Here is a 19,695-nt window from a genome sequence, read left to right as displayed (position 1 = left end):
TCCGCTGTTCCTGAACGATTTTGCCTCCTGATGTACCTTGGCGCGTGTGTTACGGTATTGCAGCAGTGTTGTTTGCGGTGTGTTTGGTGGGTGTCATTTGTTTTATGCTGACCATGAAAGGTTCACGTGCGCACGTCGTTCTCCACCAAAGCAACGTACAATATCGCTGTTTCGTGTGCTCCAGCCCCACAGAAGTATCCAAAAAGGCCGATGGTCACATACTGGTTGTTTCCTCATCGAATATTCAACCGAATGACGAAATGAAGGCTTTTTTCGGCACCACCACCGTCACCACCACCTAGAAGCTGGTATTTCTGCTCTGTGCAGGGTTTTCGAGCAACAAAGTATGATCAATATTTTTCATGCTTAAGTTCACTAACACGTGCTACTAAAATATGAAGTTGTACTCGTCCGTGGAATCGCATATAACTCATTCAGAGAAACGAAAGATGAAGCAACACTACGATAATGTCTTTATATCGTACATTTCAAAGCTACACGTCACTGGGTGTTCCTCTGTGGTGATTTGAAGTAATCCACAATCAATGAACTTGTGTCCTTAGAACGACTGAAAAAGCGCTTGTAAATTTTTATTAACCTCCTGCTATAGTGCCAGAAGAAAAGAAATGCTGAAACAGTAAGGTTCACGATTTCCAGTTTTCTGCTACAATGCCCCTTACTGTTTTTCGCTATACGTAAGAAGGAATGCAGAAAAATGTAAGTCAACGAAGATATTGTACGAAATAATTGTTTTATGAAACAATATTCGAAGTCGGTATATCCTTTAAAAGCAGCATCCTTACTAACAAACAACTTTGTAACCTACGGTACTAAGAAGAGACTCCGGTCAATCGTGATAGGAAAAATGGAGAAGCCTATCGACTAATCACGAACAATTCTTACTTTTCTGTTGAATTCGGCCCAGGAATGTTACCTCTGCAATTACATGTAAGAAGCCGCATTGTAATTGTCTATTTGTACCCCTTACGTACAGAGCTCCGTGCATTTAGTAGAGCCCCGGTGAGGTGGCGGGGCTTGTTGCACAGTTCGTGCTCGGCACCTCAAGCCAGGCCGTATGAAGGGACCTCCGCTCATACTTCGCTCAACCGGAGGGTGGCGCTTGCAATGCAGGCCCGCAAGGCCCGCCAAGGCCCACCGCGCGGAAATGTACGCTTGCCGGCCCGAACGGCAACAGCCGAGGCAGTTCGTGGTTTCTCGTCGACCTCCCATTTGTATCACGCCGGTCCCTTTTCACGCTTGGAGCCCGTGTGCCCGTCGAGGTACGCCGACCGCCAGCAACACTAGCCGAATTCACATTCGTCACGACTGCGCGAGCGCTCGGCGCAAGCGGCCGAAACGGCGGCGACGTGCCAGTTGCTGGACTGAACGAAAAAAATGTATATATATATATATGAGAGAGAGGGAGAGAGAGAGAGAAAAGTGAGACGGGGGGGGGGGCGGGAAATCAAATAAAAGAATGAACGAGGGACGGAGAGAGAGTGTCGCGAGCGGCGCGCAAAAAACACTTTTTCCGTTTTCACCCTCGGTCTGACAGGAACACGCAGCATTGCCAGCGCGGACGGCGTGATCAGGCTGATCTCGAAATGCGCTCGCGCCTGCGCGCGCTCTTTAAGCAGCCTCTTCCTGCGCGACTATACGAACGATGTCGACTGCGCGACGGCCGCGGAAGGGGGCAACGAGAGGAGTTGTTCGGCGTGCACGCGCGCTCTCCGGCCGTAGCCTGGCGCTCCTCTTTTTCTTTCCCCGTCGCGGGACGACGAGTGGACGACGACCGGGCCGGCCACTAGGCAGGCACCCGGTGTACGCCGAGGAGGAGCCATCCGCCAGTGGTATTTACAAGAGCGCATCGGACTGACCCGCTAAGGGGTCGCTGAACCGTGGCGCGCTCGACGACCGACCCCAAAAAAAGGAGGCGCGCTCGCCGCACGCACGCCTCCCTCGTGCCAGCTCGAGCTCGCCTTTCCTTGCGTCTGCGCCGCGGTAATCGCGGCGCGGCTGCGTGCGATGTGGACCGTCCTGGGGACCCACTGGACACTGCGCGGAAGCGGTCACTGAGGCTGCAGCTATAGCGGGTGCGGGTGTACACTCGTCTGCGCAGTGCTTCTTTGATGCGAGGGAGAAGACGCGTCGTGAGGGGCAGCTTTTCCTTTTCCTCAGTTCCAACATAGCATTCTTGAACTACTTTTGCCATTCTCTACGAGCGTTGCCAAGTGCCACTGCTACACTGTGTCTTTGCATTGAGTGCCCTCTGCGCATTAACAAAAAATTTGACTCGTTGCGCACAAGCCCCGTGAGGTCCGGCGCAGTGTAATGCGTTAGATATTCACATCGCATGAGTTCGTGTCGGATTTAAGGGCATTGCTTGTGATCTTTAACACACCTGGAAGGTTTCACAGGTGCTGACGCCAGGGCGTCTAACCAATCCTGAACTGAGCCGGAAACTGGAGATGAACCGTTATTTTGAGCCGCACCGGGACCGAAGCGAACCGATATGTTTTTCGCCATCTTAGAACCGAACGGAAACTTGAACGTTTTGGAGGAACCGTTTCAAACTGGTTAGACCGCATGTTCAGCCCGCGGTCGTAATCGCTGAAATTCTACCTGCAGGCCATGGCACTGACGAGAGTAGACGATGTCACTTGTGTCAATTCACCGCAGCGCGCGGAGGAGGATGGGTGTTACTTGCTGCAGGCGGACTTGACCTTGCAAAAGCTGCTGCAATTGCTCGGACAATTCTTGCGGCTGCACCGCCACTTTCAGATCTCAAGTTTGCATACAAGAAAAGATCCTGACACAGGAGCATACCCTTCAAGTGAGCCGCAGAGCTCCATTTGACCGTGCTGTTGCAAACGTTATTGCATCGTGTAACATATCCTACGCCACCTATCAACCGCGACAAAGTCTGAAACACTTCATAGTACAACTAACAACACCCGGTAGCAAAAACCAAGTTGACTTGGAGCCCAATACGTCGCGCGTTTTCCGAGCCATGACGACCAATACGGCTCACCATTCACTTCCCTTCTATGAGAGGGTTGCTTCTATAACAGTTACTTACATTTCACACTTCAGAATTGGTAGCAGCGGCCAACTGCGCGACCCCTAGTTTTACATTTGCTATCATCACAGTTCACGCACCTGCCTGGATCGTTTACACTCGAACCACTGCTCGACGAAATTCAATTACGCATCACTCGCATCCTGCACTTATTTATGGTCATTGCCGGCGACTTCAATGCGGAACATTAACTTTGGGCACGGTTGATGGCCATGCGTGTGGCGCAAAGTGATCACGATTCGCGTCCGCCAGTGATATCCTAGCACCCACTAACCCTCGATCCCAACCTACATTGTAATCGCACGTTGCTCACAACTGGATGGATGGCACGTTAGCATCTCTTGCTTTCGCCTCGTGCGGCTACGGCTGGTACGTTAGCGATTCCGAAACTATGACCATGAAAACCGTCAATTCTGCCTTTTTGTGTGTTTTTATTAACTGCATGCAAGGAAATGTTGGCGCCGGCTGCTCCTCTTCTCCTAACATATAAACGAGCTATACAAATGTGTCAGACAAAGAAGAGAGAAAACGCTGTAATGAGAACAGTTCTACAGTTCATACACACAATGAAAACGATTGTTTCTGGGCTGTTTGCGAGCCTTCGAATGTTCACGTTGACAAACACGGCAACCCTCGCTGGCGGAAAGCACAGCGCACAGAAACACACGTAGAAGAACCGCAGGAGCGAATACGGAAAACACGTATATATGAATTTGTAAGAAAAGAAGAAGGAAAGAAAGAAAGAACACTTTGGTAAATATAGCGTCGTGATTAAAGTTACGAATAATAAAATTTAGTAATTTTTAGATATTCCCGTTTCGCACTTTTATTTTAAAACGAGCCTCAATTTGCCTCACAAAATTTGGAACACGAGAAATTTTGTGATCACTCTCTAATTCTAATTGCTTCAAATTAATTCAACAAACTCCCCTCCTGTAGAAGAGCCTCGAGAATTTGCAATGAATAATGTCTATACTATATTCAAACTCTTGCATAACGCTAATTTACGGCCAATTCTTGCGCGCCCAGGCGGGAGCATTTCCTGATCAACGCCAGATTTGGTGACTGAACGTAAAGCCATCGAGGTAACGAGTTGACGCTTTTTGAAAACAACAGAACTCCATCTGAGGGACATTTATGAATTTCAATACTACGACCCTTTCGCAACTTATAAAGTACAATTTGATCTCGTTTAAACATCCGCCCCCAATCAGCTTTGCGCAATGTTAGGAGTGTGAATTATATTCGGCCTTCCATTGCAAATCTCATTTGGAAAAAGCTCGCCATGCAGCAACTTCCATGGCTTAAACTTACGAACGGTGGCTACACGACAAGTGACTCCACTAAGTTGCTAACCACTCAAATGTCTGTAAATGATTGGTCCACCCAGTTACACCCAGCTCCGGCAATTATTGGCTGCACCTTGCCTCAATGTGACTTGTTACATGCGTTTCACTGAAGAAAACACCCGTTCTGCTCAGGAGGGGGAAGGGTTCATTCTTAACATATTGAAAATGACTGTTTTATGCGCACGCGACATTCTTTTTTTTCTTCATTTTTAATTCTTGAATAAAACTAATGAACTTCTCCATTTGTCAGCAAAAGGTCCCATTATTCTTGTAGCAACACGTAACCGACCACCCTATTCACTAATCATACCGACCTAATGTAATGAATTTCATTTGTAGCAAGACTGTGGAACGAGTTTTAAATTCCGATCGATATTATTTCCTAACTCTAATAGCTAATAATTTACTCCATTGTAATCAATTTCGTTTTACACATGGGAAGAGTGCGCCTCTAGCTTTATGAGCGCGCCGTAACACACTCGGTGATATTAACGACAAAAAGCTACAGGTGTTATTTATGCTTTGTGATTCTAAAGGTGAATGCATTCGACAGCATTTCGCATGCCACAGTATTACAGTTTCTCAGATCTATAGCTGCAACAACAACCATCAGTGCCAGTTAATGTGTTTTCGCGCTCCGTTTTTAGCTATGAACGTATACCAGGTAGTCCAGCAGCCCGTCTTACTGTGATATTACATGCTCTCTTAGAACTAGGTGCCTTCTTTCGTTAAAATAAAATGAACACAATACTAGGGTAGTCAACACTAGATTATGTATCTTACTTGATTTTGTATGCGACACATAGACATGGGCAACTTCAGGAATGCGTTGAAGGAGAAAAGTTGGGAGAGGAATATCGCAGTAAAACAGTGCATAAGCGCACAGGCCGCCAGCAAACTCACCGAATGTGCAAATTCCAACCCCTAGACGCAACTGTGCATGGCGCATCGTTTTTGGGATAGCTTCTTCAAGTTGATGTCCACGCAAAACAGAACGGTCTTTACACAATTACTGGGGAGAACGGTAGCGCGAAGCAGAACATCTGGGCGTCGAGTCAAACAAGGCAAACAAGAACCTTGTTTGTCTCTTCCTCCCGCTGTTCTTTTGGTTCGCCCTAACGCTCTCCCCAGTAATCATTATATACCAACAAGCCCAAACTGCAACCATATTAAGATTTTACAAAGTTAGTAGCCAAGGGAACTATGTTTCTCCAAAAGCATCGCGTATTTTTTCAACCGGAGGCACGCGAATATTATTTTCTTATTCCTTCGAACCCGTTTGAACTCGAGTGAACCAGGTCAGGATGTTCCGAAGCAGTTCAGACCATCATTATTTTCGGTCCGGAGCTATACCTGAACCGAACCGAGAAGCCTGAACACGAACCCGAACCGAACCCGAGAAGACTTCGGTTCGACAGCCTGCCCAACACTTGTTCGGCGCTTCATCGCGTGTGCACATGCGTGTCCTTCATTTCTGTTTGCTTTCTGCATCTATCAGCATATCTCTGTCCTCTCGCAGAAGTATTATGCAGGCAACCAGATACTGTTTTGGTGATATTTCGAGGTTTCCCGCTACTTTGTTCCTTTACACGTTTTCTTCGTCTTTTTTTTTAATGCAATACGTGCAATTACACAGCTTGACCATGTAAATAAGCTAATCCTTGACGTAGAAACTGAAATCGTAGCGCTCAGGTCTAAGCCGACCGCATAGATGCCAGGTTTACCATCTGGATCAACGAAGTTTACTTATGTAGCGTCTGTAGTCAAAAACAGCGAGCTATGCACGTGACGTCCTAGAGTGCACAGCGCTCTGCTAGTACTTGCGTTCGCTCGTCCTAAAGAAGCGAAAGAGTGCCAAGTGCCACAGCGAATTCTCTGCGATGTGCGTGATACATACAACCACGCGGGTTGAAGCGAAGTTACACATGCTACCGGGTCTGGCCTGGTCGCTGCCCCAAGCGGTCACTAAGTCGTTTGCCAGACACAATGGGAGGAGGGATCGTCACGCGCGTGCGCAGGCGCGCAGTTTTCTTCTTCCACGTTCCCGTCTTTCATTTATTACTTTATTTTATTTTATTTTTGCCGTCGACCTCTTAAGGAGAGTGGCGGCCGCCTGTGGGGCATGTACCGTTGTTCCCTTGACGACTGGCCTGCATGCCCGCTCTTGCTGCTGCTGTTCTTTCGCCTACACTTCGTGCACTGCCACCGCTTTTTTTTTTTGTGTGCCCTTGTTTTTCTACCTTTATTGATTTGCTCGCGATGGCTTCTCTCCGGGACACCCGAGTACCGCGGAGAGGGTTATCGGAAAGACGCACGGGTCGTTAGCACGGCAGGGTGCATTTCTTGACCCGCTCGTCGCACGTATTGGGTTTCCTCCACATACTTCCTGTACCTTCATTTTTCAAACGCGCACTGTAGGATATTCTTAGCTATTCCCACGCCAGTTGCGTCTTTAGGTTCGACTTCTTCGCGAATTGATTACGCTGCTGGAAGACTTGAACGAAGAGTGCCGTCAGCAAAGCTTGCCAATTGGAGCGCAGCATTTGATTGCTCGGCTGCTTGTGCAATATGCTGCATACGAGTAGACATGAGGTTGCAGGTTTGACGGCCTCTCGTTACGCGGTAACGATCGTAGGAGCGAGAGGTGAAAGAATGGCTGCACGTAAATGTATTTTTTGGGCATACTAGGACACTAGTTCAACGGATATCGACTTGGAGCCAACCATTACGGTGTTTGATGCAGGAAGTTTAGCTTTCGAAAATGAAGCAGCTCCACGAAACCAGATGCCACGAAACACGGCATATTCTTTATTCTGATAGCCAGTCGAATACCTAGCTATAAAATAGTTTTAACTGGGCATGCACCACTACGTCAGTTCCCGCGTAGACAAAAATTGGACCACACTGCATGCGCAACCACGTACGTGCCAATTTCTGCGGTGCTGGGCGTAACGAAACCCGCGTCACACAGGTTCCTCAAACACAGCAGCAGCCCGACACTTTAATGCGCTGCACCACGAACGCGCGCGGACAGCGAGGGAACAATTCTCAGCGTTGGCAGCATCTTCACTTCTGAAGTGGAGGTGGCTCTCTAAATGTGAAACCAGTCACCCACACCTTGCTAGAGGCATGAACCCCGAACCGCCGTAACAGCCATTGCAGAGCGCAGAATATGTTCGTCATTCTCATTGATTGCACGCTGTTGTAACTGCGTTTAACTGATCGTGGCATGCGTTCCAAGAGCATTACAACACCTCGGACGGTGAAAGCTCCACCAGTCGTGTAAAGATGACTCACGCCGGCTTTAACATTTTACTCGTCACGTAAGCGCTTGTCGTTTGCCCACGACTAGTGTCTACGTCGTGCGCACGTTTGGGAACGTTTGGGAAGGTATGCGTATGGCAATATTAAATTCACCTCATAAATATTCCTTGGCACGTCACTGTGTATTGTTTTTTATATAGCGCGTACATGGGCCAAACAGTTTTAAAAGGAGAGAACGAGACTTCACCGTTCGCTTGAAGTGGTATCGGGTGGTGCTCGAATACAAGGTGTGCGTGTACAACGACCTACTCTGTTTGATTTATACTTTTTTAATAGAGAAGTCAGTGAGACATGCATATAACTAGAGAAGACGCAGAAAGCAGGAGCGCTGAACTTAGAACAAGCGAAGAGTTAAAAGTTCAGTGCTCGATCTGTTCATTTCTCTTGCCTATGCATCTGTGCGGTTGGTAGGTTTTCTGTTCATTAATTTGCTTTAACTTCTATAGCAATAAATTCTTCTGTAATAGCTGGGCTTGTACACAAGAGCGTTAGCCCTCTATTAAAGGAAAATTGCAGAATGCTAAGGTTTTGGGTGCCTGACATTGCTGTGAAAAAATAAATCGCGAAAGTTGATTACAAGACTGGTAATTTTTAAGAATTAATGGGCGTAGAATTTATATTACAAACTGAGCTTTTATAGTGAGTATAATATAGAGTACGCTTCTTTAAAGACAGATACTTATAGAAGTGCTTTCCGCTGCTCCTATTTCTGTGTAGCATTTTGTACTGATGTGTTTCAGTTGCCCCGTGTTTTACAATAACAGTTTCTTTGGGCACATGTAAATGTAAGATAACAGTCACACCGAAGTTCTCGAGTGGCACTCTTTGGCCATAACTGGCCCTTGCGCCATTAAAAACCACATATCATCATCATCATCACACCAAAATTTTGTATGACGCAACCATTGCTTCAGTATATGAATATTGAGTACCTCCTTGTGTGAGCAACGTTGTGTACTAGTTCATATAGTATTGCGATTTAAATCAACATTCCACTGACATGAAGGCCTTTTTAGAACTATCTGCACCAGATACAAAATATTCAGTACAGTTTCTCAATGTGTGTCCACAGCCATGCCATATGCGCTCATAAAATATAGAATGGTGTCTTTTCGGCCTTCATAAAAGGTGGCTGAAGTTCTCTCACATCCTTAGTGGATCAACACACTAACTCTGTGTACCAATCACACAAATCTACTTTGTATCGAGCGACCATGCGATTCGCGAAGCTTACCGGCGATAACTTGTCTCGAATCCTGAGGCATCAAATTGACGCAGGAAGACTTTTATCCACAGCAGCGACACACGATTGTGGACTGGCAGACTTTTTAAAGAAGTTTCTTACTTCTTTAAGTTTTTACTCCCGGAACCGAAAGCGCAGTGGAGCGCCGTGCGTATTCCGCGGTTCGTTATGCTGGAGGCGCCCTCTTTTTCCTCTAGCAATATGGCCGCTGGCGGCTCACTCCCGTAGGCGGCTGAAGGGGCTGCCACTGGAAAAATTTTATATAACCTCCTTGGTTGGCACACACCAACGCGCCATGCATCTCTGACGCCACGCGCAAATTTTGCGGAGGCACCGCTACACGGCGCAGCGTGTCGAGAGGGAAGCACGAGAGAGGAGCCCGGTACACGGCCTCATGCATGACGCATTTCGGCGGTGGCATTAAGGTAGTTCACTACAGTGATTCATTGCTAACCGCGTTAACATCGACATTCATCCTTCATCGTTGGGTTCTGCCGGAATTTTGAATGCCTTGGCATTCTTAGAGTACTTCACTAGCCTTCCGGGGGCTTTGTATGTGTCTAACCGTTTTCCTCCTACTTGGGTCATTGGGTAGCCCATGGTCGAATCGTTAGCGTATCGGGCTGCAGTGCTGAGGGAACAGGACTCGAAACCAACCATCGGACCAACTTGTTTACTGAGTATGTGGCACTGTGTACATTTGCGCCGCTCTCCAACGAACATATTTCACGCCGATATGGGTCACTGTTGATGCCGGACTGGGTAAGTGCCGCTGTTCAATGAAACTATCAGACGCCGACTTGGAGCACCGGGCTTGTGCCGATCGGTATGTGCTTGTCTTGAATAAACCTCTTTGACGCCAGCTTGGGTCATCGGATATGTGCCAGTAAGTGTGTGCTGCTCTTGAGTGAACGTTTTTGACCGCAACTTGGGTAAGTAAGTATGTGCGACTGGGAATGTGTCGCTCTAGAATGACGAAAAATATCCCTTAAATTTTTCCGATGCTGAGCGAAAGCGAGCCCACGCCACAAAGGATCCTCAAGAACAACAAGCCGACGCCTTAGGAGGATGTGCCACAGGTGTACTGGTTATGTGTCGCGTTTCAATGAACGCCCTTCTTGCCATCGCTTTAGCGAGCTGCGTCCTGAATGCACTTGCTATGCGCCGCTCTTCAATGAACCTCTCGCCAACTTGGGTCGCTGAGTATGTGTCACTGGGTGGGCGGCAAGCGAGGGGATAATTGTCAACATTCGCAGGCACCGATGCGACACGCTTCTCGTCACTTCTCGGCCTCGCCACTAGGAGGCGCCGCGTGTTTAAAACGAAGCGCGAGAGTAAAGCCCGGGTGCCGTGTCTCAGCGTCCACACGCACTGGCACGCCGTGCGTCTCGGAGGCCACGTGCAGGTTCTGCGGTGGCGGCGCTAGATGGCGCCGAGTGTTCTTAGGGAAGCGCGAAAGGCGGTGCCCCTGCAGTACGCGCCTCACACGTAACCCAGTTCGACAGTGGCAACACGTTGTGTCACTGCACAGATTCAATGCAAAACGCATTGCCGTATACAATCGAACACACGCTCTGTTGAACACCCCTCCGCCCCCTCCCCCCTATATCAACCCACATTTATTTATGGTGATTGGCGCTGTGGGACGAAGGGGAGGGACTCTAATGTTAGCGGCTGCACCAACAGTCACATAAAGATCCAAGCAAAAATAATGCAGGGGATTCCAATTCTCGCAACCAAAGTGTCTATACGTACATGTACATACCGTAAGCATGGAGGTTTTCTTTCACTCAGCGTACTCAGCTCTTGGTGGTATTATCACGAAGTCTCGATTTCCTCTCCTCAGGTGCAGGAGAGCGGTAAGTGAATAAATCCCCCGCCCCCCCGCTTCAGCCGAGTTAACCGCACTCCCTTTCTCATTCCCTCGCTCTGCCTCTGCGCTTTTCATCCGTGCCAACAACCGGTGATTGAGTGGGGTTGTGTTTACATTCAATACTCCTTACCCAGTAGCTCCGCGCGTGCTGGACTACATTTCACGTTTTCCCCGAAAAAGTGAATCGTCGGAATTGATTCTCATAGCCAGCAAAGTGATAACAAACCGAAACCCATGAGCTATCTAGATGGAATGGAATACACCTAAACGTATTTGTACGCTTTTTGCGGTCTTTCGTACTCGGCGATTTTTTGTGCGCCTGGCTGATAGTGGTCCCTAACTTCAGATGCTCTATTTTAAAGGCTTCATATTGTAAAAAATTATGAACACTCTACCGTCGTGCGACGCGCAGTGCCCTTCTTTAAAGCGGGTTTGACGAGTCGTCGTCGTTGTGCTACAAACCGATGACGAGGAAAGCGGGCTGATCCCTGAGATGACGTAATCAAAACAAGGCCGATCTCCGAGACTGCTTCATATTTAATCAATGATGACTTGATGGGCCCGATCCTTAACAAATGAATCATATGTGTCCTTCCAAGGGTTTTAATGTGTATTTTGAGGCGGGAAGGTACTGGATGCAGTGCAGTGAAAGGTGAGGGTGGGCCGAACCTGATGATGTTGCAGTACAGTCACTCAGGTGTAGCATGTGGACTTAGCCCCTTTGCCTCATTCTCCGGGCTTTGCGTGGGTGTCTCTTCGAGTAGCCGCCGCAGGGTTCTCTCATGCAGCTGAAGCGCCGGTAAGAAAAGCACGAGAAATAGCTGATGACGTCATCGGGGATAAGCTTCAAAAGGAACTACTTGCATATTCGCGCCGGTTTATATACCTCGCAAACGGTGGTCGTATAGTTCATTGCGAACCGAAAGGACATCTACCAGCGTCTCAAGAGGGAGGTACAATTGATCATGCCCTACCATGTGGCGAAAGGTATGTTAAATGTCAAGTGCTCCGCTTCGTACTTTTAGTTACATGCACCCGTACTCTGGTAGGTTCCCCTAACTGCACCACGAGACCAAGAGAATCTAGGTAATCAAAACCTTTGAGATGATTCGTGTCCACTCAGTCCCCCCCCCCCCTTTTTTTTGATCCAGATAACCTTAATTTGATATTCTCGCGATCACGCAAGTAATGATGAAGCAGTTATCAATCAGTGAAATAAGCAAACAAGTAGCCAGTACATATGACGCCGTTCCCTGCAAGTCAAATCAAGAACCAGGCTACTTATTGACGTTTTTATCCTAACAGACTGTCTGTCTATTTCCATATGAACGTCACTATTGTTAAGTCTGGTCCTACTCAAGCGGAAACCGCAGTGGCAAACAAACAACGTTCATCTCACTCTGTTTCATATCGGAATGCTACACACTCCCACGACGCGGCTGTCACTCTTCTTTCTACGTCGCAGCATCAGCCTCCTCCTCGGTTCAGTGAATCCAGAACGCGATTCGGCTCACAAAAAGGACAGAAATAGAGAGAGAAAAAAAAGGGGGAACCCAGGAAAGACAACAGAATTTCCCTTCCCTGCGCCTCGAGACACAGGACGTGTCGGCTGATGCTTTTCACTTGTCACGCGCCCGACGCAAGTCTCTTGTCTCCCCCGTCAAAGTGCGGGGACACAACCGACAAGGACAGCAGCGGCGTCCGAAGAGAGCGACGACGTCACGGGCGCCAGCTGTGCACGCGGTGCGCGCACGGCTTATACGCGCCAGATGCGGCACCCCACGCCAACGGGCAACGCACAAACGTACGCACACAGGCAGTCAACGCGGGAAAGAAACAAAACGGTGGCGAACTGCCTGCCAGCCAAAACGGCGGGCACTGCCGATGCAGTGAGGAGAGAAGCGTCGTCGTCGCCACTTTATAATAATCTGGCAACAACAAGGGCGCTGCGGCGAGCGGGCGACGTCTTTCGTTGCCACCGCATCCGCCGGCCGGGAGGAGGGCGACCGCGACCCCGAGGAGAAGCCGAGCTGAACCCGCGGCGCTTCTCTCGGCGCTCGTTTGGCGCGAGGGTTCTCTCTCTCTCTCTCTCCGCCGGGGTCTTTTCCCTCTTTTCCACCCACTCGGCAACGCGGTGGCGAATTTTGCTTGCTCTCATTTGCAAGTTATTGGCCCGGGACTCAGCGGCGCGTCTCTCCGTAGTGTGCCAAGGCCCGAACCGCCCGGGCTTCGGCGGTGTTCGCAGCATAGCACTGCGGCAGCAACAACGAGAATGGAGGGGACTTTTCTTGCGCCGCTGGTGTGTGTGTATGTGCGAGCGGGGTGCTGGCGCGCGCCCGCCTGTTGCCCGGCGCCGTCCGTCTGTAGGGGGCCAGGGCTGCGTCGTGGCACGGGTCTCTGCGCGCAGGCTGAGCGGTTTTCGCCTTGGCCCCAGAAAGTCTGCCGCCATATATATATATATATATATATATATATATATATATATATATATATATATATATATATATATATATATATATATATATATATATATATATATATATATATATATATATATATTTCGACACAGGTTGTCCTCTTTCTTTACCCTCATAATTATTGCGAGATCTGCCAGCTGCTTTGTTTCTCCGTTCGCAAGATTCTGGAGACTAAGTTGAGAACAGCTTTCCAATAACCATATCGTATTTGCTGCGCGTTTTCTGCAAGTAAATATACGATCGGCATTTTCTTGAAGCGCCACGTACTTTGTTGCTTGTTTCTTTTGTTGTTATTGTTGTTCTGGTGAGTCTACTATAAATTGGAATGGGTCACGTTCACTAACACATTATCGAACATACGACAATCGCTTTAGTACGGTTACGCATCGCGACACAAGCGTTTGCAGGGCCTCTTGCACCATCTATTATTAACGATCAGAGAATAAGAGAGAAGCCCTGCGATAAACAAAGAAACTGCAGTTTCCACCAAGCGTTTCCACGGCCGCCGTTAATCAGAAATGCGGGGTAAGCGTGACTGTTATTCATATATGGCATGCATGCTTTCGGTGGAGTTCTCGGAGATGTGCGCAACAAAGCAGTTTCACAATGCAGGATCTCTCGAAACAGTTGGTATAGGATTCTCGGGCCTCCACCAGAGAAGTCGGCTCATCAACTCGCTGGTCGGCGTGATGTCACGCTTCCGGCTTGCGCGGGCTCACGCCGGAAGAGACATCGACGGGCCAGAGTTGCCCATTCGTACCCGGGGCACGCCATCTCGCTGCGAGCACACAGACGCCCCACCACGCCCTGGTGTCAAAGTGCGGCGCCTGCACCGACGCAAATGACAGGACAGGAAACGGAACCGCCACTGGACCGAACGAGACGGGATGAAAGGGGCCACGGCCGCTGCCTGCCGTCTCCCGTTACGGGAGAACGAGGAAGCGCGATTGCGCTCGCTCCTTTTGGGGGCTCTTTCGCCACGGTCGAAAGGGGAGACGCGGGAAACGAGGCTGACCACTGTATAGATATGTGCTGCTGTCCTCATGCTCTGTTTCTGTCCTGCTGCTTGCCCACATGCGAATTTCACAGCAATAAGTTTGCGGCTCGCTCACTCACTCACTCACTCACTCACTCACTCACTCGCTCGCTCGCTCACTCACTCACTCACTCACTCACTCACTCACTCACTCACTCACTCACTCACTCACTCACTCACTCACTCACTCACTCACTCACTCACTCACTCACTCACTCACTCACTCACTCACTCACTCACTCACTCACTCACTCACTCACTCACTCACTCACTCACTCACTCACTCACTCACTCACTCACTCACTCACTCACTCACTCACTCACTCACTCACTCACTCACTCACTCACCGAATATTCGCAGTTTACAGTATCGTATATTGTACTTGCAGTAAAGCATTGTCAGTAGGGGCGACAATGCTTGAATATTTTCCAGGTTTCCTGAGCCCACTGTACCCTCACAAGTAATCGACAGCGTGTTCCAGATGGATCACGCGCAAAAATTTGTCTCCATTCGTCTTGTGAATGCCCTTCCCTCCACTATGCTCTATCTTAAATTACCTATTTGCCTATGAGCCTGCTCCTGTAGAATAAAATAACGGTGGCTTAGAAGTTCTGCAGCATCTCATAAACAAAAGAAAGAAGAAGCATCCGCAAGAACTTCTCACTACTGTAACTTCTGTAATTTAGGCTTAAATTTCAATTCAGCAAGAATGATAAAACGCTCTGAAGAGCAAGATGCACTTGAGCAGGGACACTTCTATGACAATAACTGCTGTAGGTCAGGTCAGGTCAGGTCAGGTCAGGTCAGGTCAGGTCAGGTCAGGTTAGGTCAGTTTATTTCCTTAAAGGCCCCTTTATCAGGGGTTATTTATCAGGGGTTATTTATCAGGGTGTTGGTTATTGCATTACACTTACCAAAGGAAATTTCCTTCAATTAGGAGACCTTTTTTATCCACAAACACGCCGTTCGTTATTTAGTTCGGCAAAGTTTGGCTCTATCTTGTGCTCATCAATCAAGTTGGCGCGCACTTACGACGCACGGGTGTGCTTGCATGAGGGAAATGACAGTGACATCATAATGATCACACGTGCTTCTCTAGTCCCCTCAGGAAACTTCCCTTCTTGCGTCTATCATTTTGATTTATGCGCTTATCTTTCTCATTTATCACCTGTTCGTTTCACTGCTCTTGAGTAAGGGTGAAGCAGCATCAAATGACCGAGCAGGAAATTGTCGAAAGCCACGCTATTCTGTTCGTGCCGTTCACCGATTGACCCGGAGCTCGTAAATGGCTTTATGCGTATAATGGCTGGCTGAGCATTGCAGTACAAAAGTGTGTCATCGAGCAAACGTGGCATGTCGTTGTTCTTTGATCTGAAATTACAGGCTTTGGATCAAACTTGGAAGGCATTTTCTTCATGTCCGCACATTGAATGGTCTTTGTCCTGTGATAGCGAGCCCGTGAAGGAGGCATCACGAAGTTGGCTCAGGTATGAAACAATCGAAGGCAAGATGAGCAAACACTACGTGACCGAGTGGCATAAAAAAAAAAAAAACTATCTCCAATGGCAGATGCTCCGTTCCCCATAATAACGCGAGCAACGTATGATTCCGAACGAAAAAAAGAAAGCAATGAAAGAACGGCAAGAAAATTGCTTTCCGAGTCCTGAAGGTGGATTGATCGTTTTCGGCTGGTACCTATCTTCTTGTTTTTACCGCTCATTAAAACTGAAGAGAAAGAAAAGAAGGGAAGGATAAATTGGTGGGTTGATGCTAAGGGCCGTACGTATTCACTCGGTGCGTTCATCCTTACTTAATTTGTTCTGTGGTATTGATCTGGCGTCTTTTTAGGAAGGTTAGAAACGCCGGTAAGAAATGATTCGCATTTGTAATCGCCTTCACTGCGGCCTTATTAGGTGAAACTCCGCACTCTAAGCGAAAGAACAGCTCTCAGGACTGGAATCAAGTGCAGTTAAGGAAATCGAGTGATATGAGAAAACAGTTAACGTAAATAGAGGCTTGGTGGCTGAGGCGTACTGCTGCCAACTATGATGTAGCTTCGTAGACTTCGCGCTTCGGCTGTGAAAAGAAAAAAAAAGAGGGAGAGAAGGATAGAGGAAAGTCAAAGAGGTTAACAAAGACTGAGCATGTAGGAAGAGAAATTCAAGAAGCGGCGGGGCAGGAAATGATAGGTGCACGTTAGCCAGTTTCTGATCGTCTAAACTACTCAAAATGATCTCCATCTACCGCCAATTTCGCGCATGCTGCGACCTGTAGCTGCCACTGCCGTTGAAAGGCTCCGACGTAGCAGCATCCATCAAGTTACGTTTTATCCGATAATTCGAACACAACCGTGCAACGTAATTACCCATGACCGCTATACGCTGGATTGATGCTTAGACTTTCTTTCCCACATAGAGATAAAAACATAACTTGAATATTCTAATGGCACTCGCCATATTTTATGCATCTTTCCAAACTGCAAGAAGTGTAATGTAAATGGCAAGGTGTTTGGGAGAATAGTGGCGGCTTTGCCTTTCCTTCCTGAGCTCAGGGTACATGATCATAATATAGCTCCGTCGATTTGGCCCCGACGGGCGTCCGCAGACTGGGTTATAAAGATAGAAAGTTAGAAAAAGGCAGGATGGCCCATATTTATTTATGTTGGGTCTTTCGGGCTAGATATATGGCGCCTCGAGAAGAATGTAATGAACAGAGCCTTGCCTTGCATGACCAAAAAATTTGGTCAGGTCCCCTTCGGATATCTGTGCATCTTCACCGGAGTGCAACAGGGTAGCTCAATGAACAACGCTCTCTCTCTCTCTCTCTCTCTCTCTCTCTCTCTCTCTCTCTCTCTCTCTCTCCTTCTCTCTCTCTAAAAAGAAAAGAATCAGAAGATCCTCATATTACGTTCATATTAACATGCGAATTTACTGCATGTAGTCGAAAGTTAGTCATAACTCTTTGCTGTGTCATACCAGAATTTTGGCCAGGATCAAAGCAGTTCTATAACTCTTTAGGAAACTTGGGAATAGTGACACAAATATGCATGTTAATAATAAGGGAGAACTCTCTCGACGTCGCTAACTGGATGTTGTTGAAGTTCGGGCGGCATATTGAAATATCGTTTTAAGAAGTCCTGCCCATTGAGGTATCCTGGTGTATTGCGGTGAAGTTCAACAGATGGCCGCAGAGGCAACGTCCGAAATTTCTGCATATGTGTGCACTCAAGATTAAATCACGCAAAGGTATAATTGTGACATTTCAGTGTGTAGCCTGTGATGCATGCCACAAATTTTAACGTCCGAAAGGGCTTTGCGGATGATAATAAATAAATAAATAAATAAATAAATAAATAAATAAATAAATAAATAAATAAATAAATAAATAAATAAATAAATAAATAAATAAATAAATAAATAAATAAATAAATAGGAAAGGTGAACGAACGTGAAGGAAGTCGGGCGCTGGCACGCGATGAGACCCCATAGCCTTATAGGATGAAGTCGAGCGTGTTGGACAGTCATACTAATGCGCGAAATTAACGCGAAACTCAGGACAAACAAAGGAAGCGGCACAACACAGTTTTCGCCTTATGTCGTTCTCCCTCATTCTCCCTCGTGTCCATTGCGCTTTATTTATATTTTTTTTCTCGACAGAAGCAAGTGCAGCATTGTCATTTCTACTCTCGAGGTCATCCTTGACCCGAGCTGGTCAGCCTGTTTCGCAGAGTTGGTCCTTCGCTGATGCGGAGTGCGGCCGCGGAGCTGTGATGACTAGGGAGTAATTAACGTGTCGTCCGGACGAGTGATATGCCTTCCGCGAACATCACCGCGCAAGAAAGGGACTCGTGCCATGTCTCGCTCGCCAACGCGAACGCGGGGCGCTGGCGCTCGCGCCTCTTTTCAATTCAGGAAGCCCCCACAGCACGTGCCCCATTTCCTCGCTGCACGGGCCTGGCGGCCCAGTGCATGAAACCCGTGGCCCACAAAAACGCGGACAGCCGCGGAGCTCGTTTCCGTCGGCCGAGCACAGCAGTAGTAGCTCTCCCCCTTTCCATCCTCTCCACTCCCTTTCCCGACAACCCGCACTCCCCAATCCTCGGTTCGGCGAGACGCATATAGTGGTCTGCAGCAAGTCAACGCTCGCCGCGGTGGTTTTCCCGTCGTCGTCTCTCTTCCCGTGACAAACGACCACTTTGTTCGCGGGGGCGTCCTTTTAGGGGGCGAGCGAACCGAAGCCAAGACAAGCCGGGTCGGGCCAAAAGCCGCGAGCTCGAGCCGCGGCTCCGGACAACAATGGGGGCGACCGCAGCGCGCCTAGCGCGGCAGTCGCCTTCCACTCTCTCCAACTGTCATCCGAGCAGTCGGGAGACCCCGGGCGATGGAAAGAAAGTCAGGCGCATGCAGCCGAGCTGCCGGGGCGGCTCGGAACTTCATTTGGCCCAGTGTCTGGGAGGGAACGGGGATGGAGGGCAGCGGGATCACAGTGCCGGGGGTAAGTGAAGGAGAGAAGGGGGGGAGGTGGCAGAGAAGAGACGGTCGGTTAGCTGCCGGAACGGGGGTGTTGTATTGAATGGAGTTCTTGTTATACTAATGCCCGACGATGTGCGCGCTGCTAGACGTCTCTACTCTGTGCGACCCGTTATCAATTTGCTCGACGACCGCGCGCTACAGCATCGACACGGGACGCCACCCATTCGAGTTGGGGATTCGTAGCCAGCCCTTCTCCTCGGTTCTCCTCGTTTCTGCCAGCGCCGGATGTTTAGCGCGCGCATGTCGTCGACGGCGCGGAGTCGTCCGCCTCGTTCTTTTTTGTCGTTCGTCCATCCGAAAACGTTCGTCCCGCGTAATAGGCTCTTTGCGAATCTTGCAGCACTCGTGATTGAACGTAATGACCTTTCTGAATGCATGTTTCGTATAGCGACGCGGCGGCGTGGATTTGTGATGACCAGTGCGCGGTTGCATTGTCTCTGCCGGTTGACGCGGGTACGGAGATCTTGATAGATGCGAGAAATGGGCAATACGACAATTGCGGGAGGGGTGCCAGTGCTTCTTCTGCCCGCGTTTTTTGCGTCGGCCCTCTCGTTTCGGGAGGAAACGAGAACAATGAAACTGCGTAATGACGCACCAGAGTCTGCCTTATACACAATAGACTTACCACCACGATAAGTATTACGAAACACACACACAAACACAAACACACACACACACACACACACACACACACACACACACACACACACACACACACACACACACACACACACACACACACATATATATATATAGGGAACTACTTGTAAGACAATAAGCA

The sequence above is a fragment of the Dermacentor albipictus genome, chromosome 1, assembly GCF_038994185.2.
Source record: "Dermacentor albipictus isolate Rhodes 1998 colony chromosome 1, USDA_Dalb.pri_finalv2, whole genome shotgun sequence".
NCBI classification, from domain to species: domain Eukaryota; kingdom Metazoa; phylum Arthropoda; class Arachnida; order Ixodida; family Ixodidae; genus Dermacentor; species Dermacentor albipictus.
The sequence above is the reverse complement of the archived record's forward strand: the minus strand, read 5'-3'. Positions refer to the sequence as shown.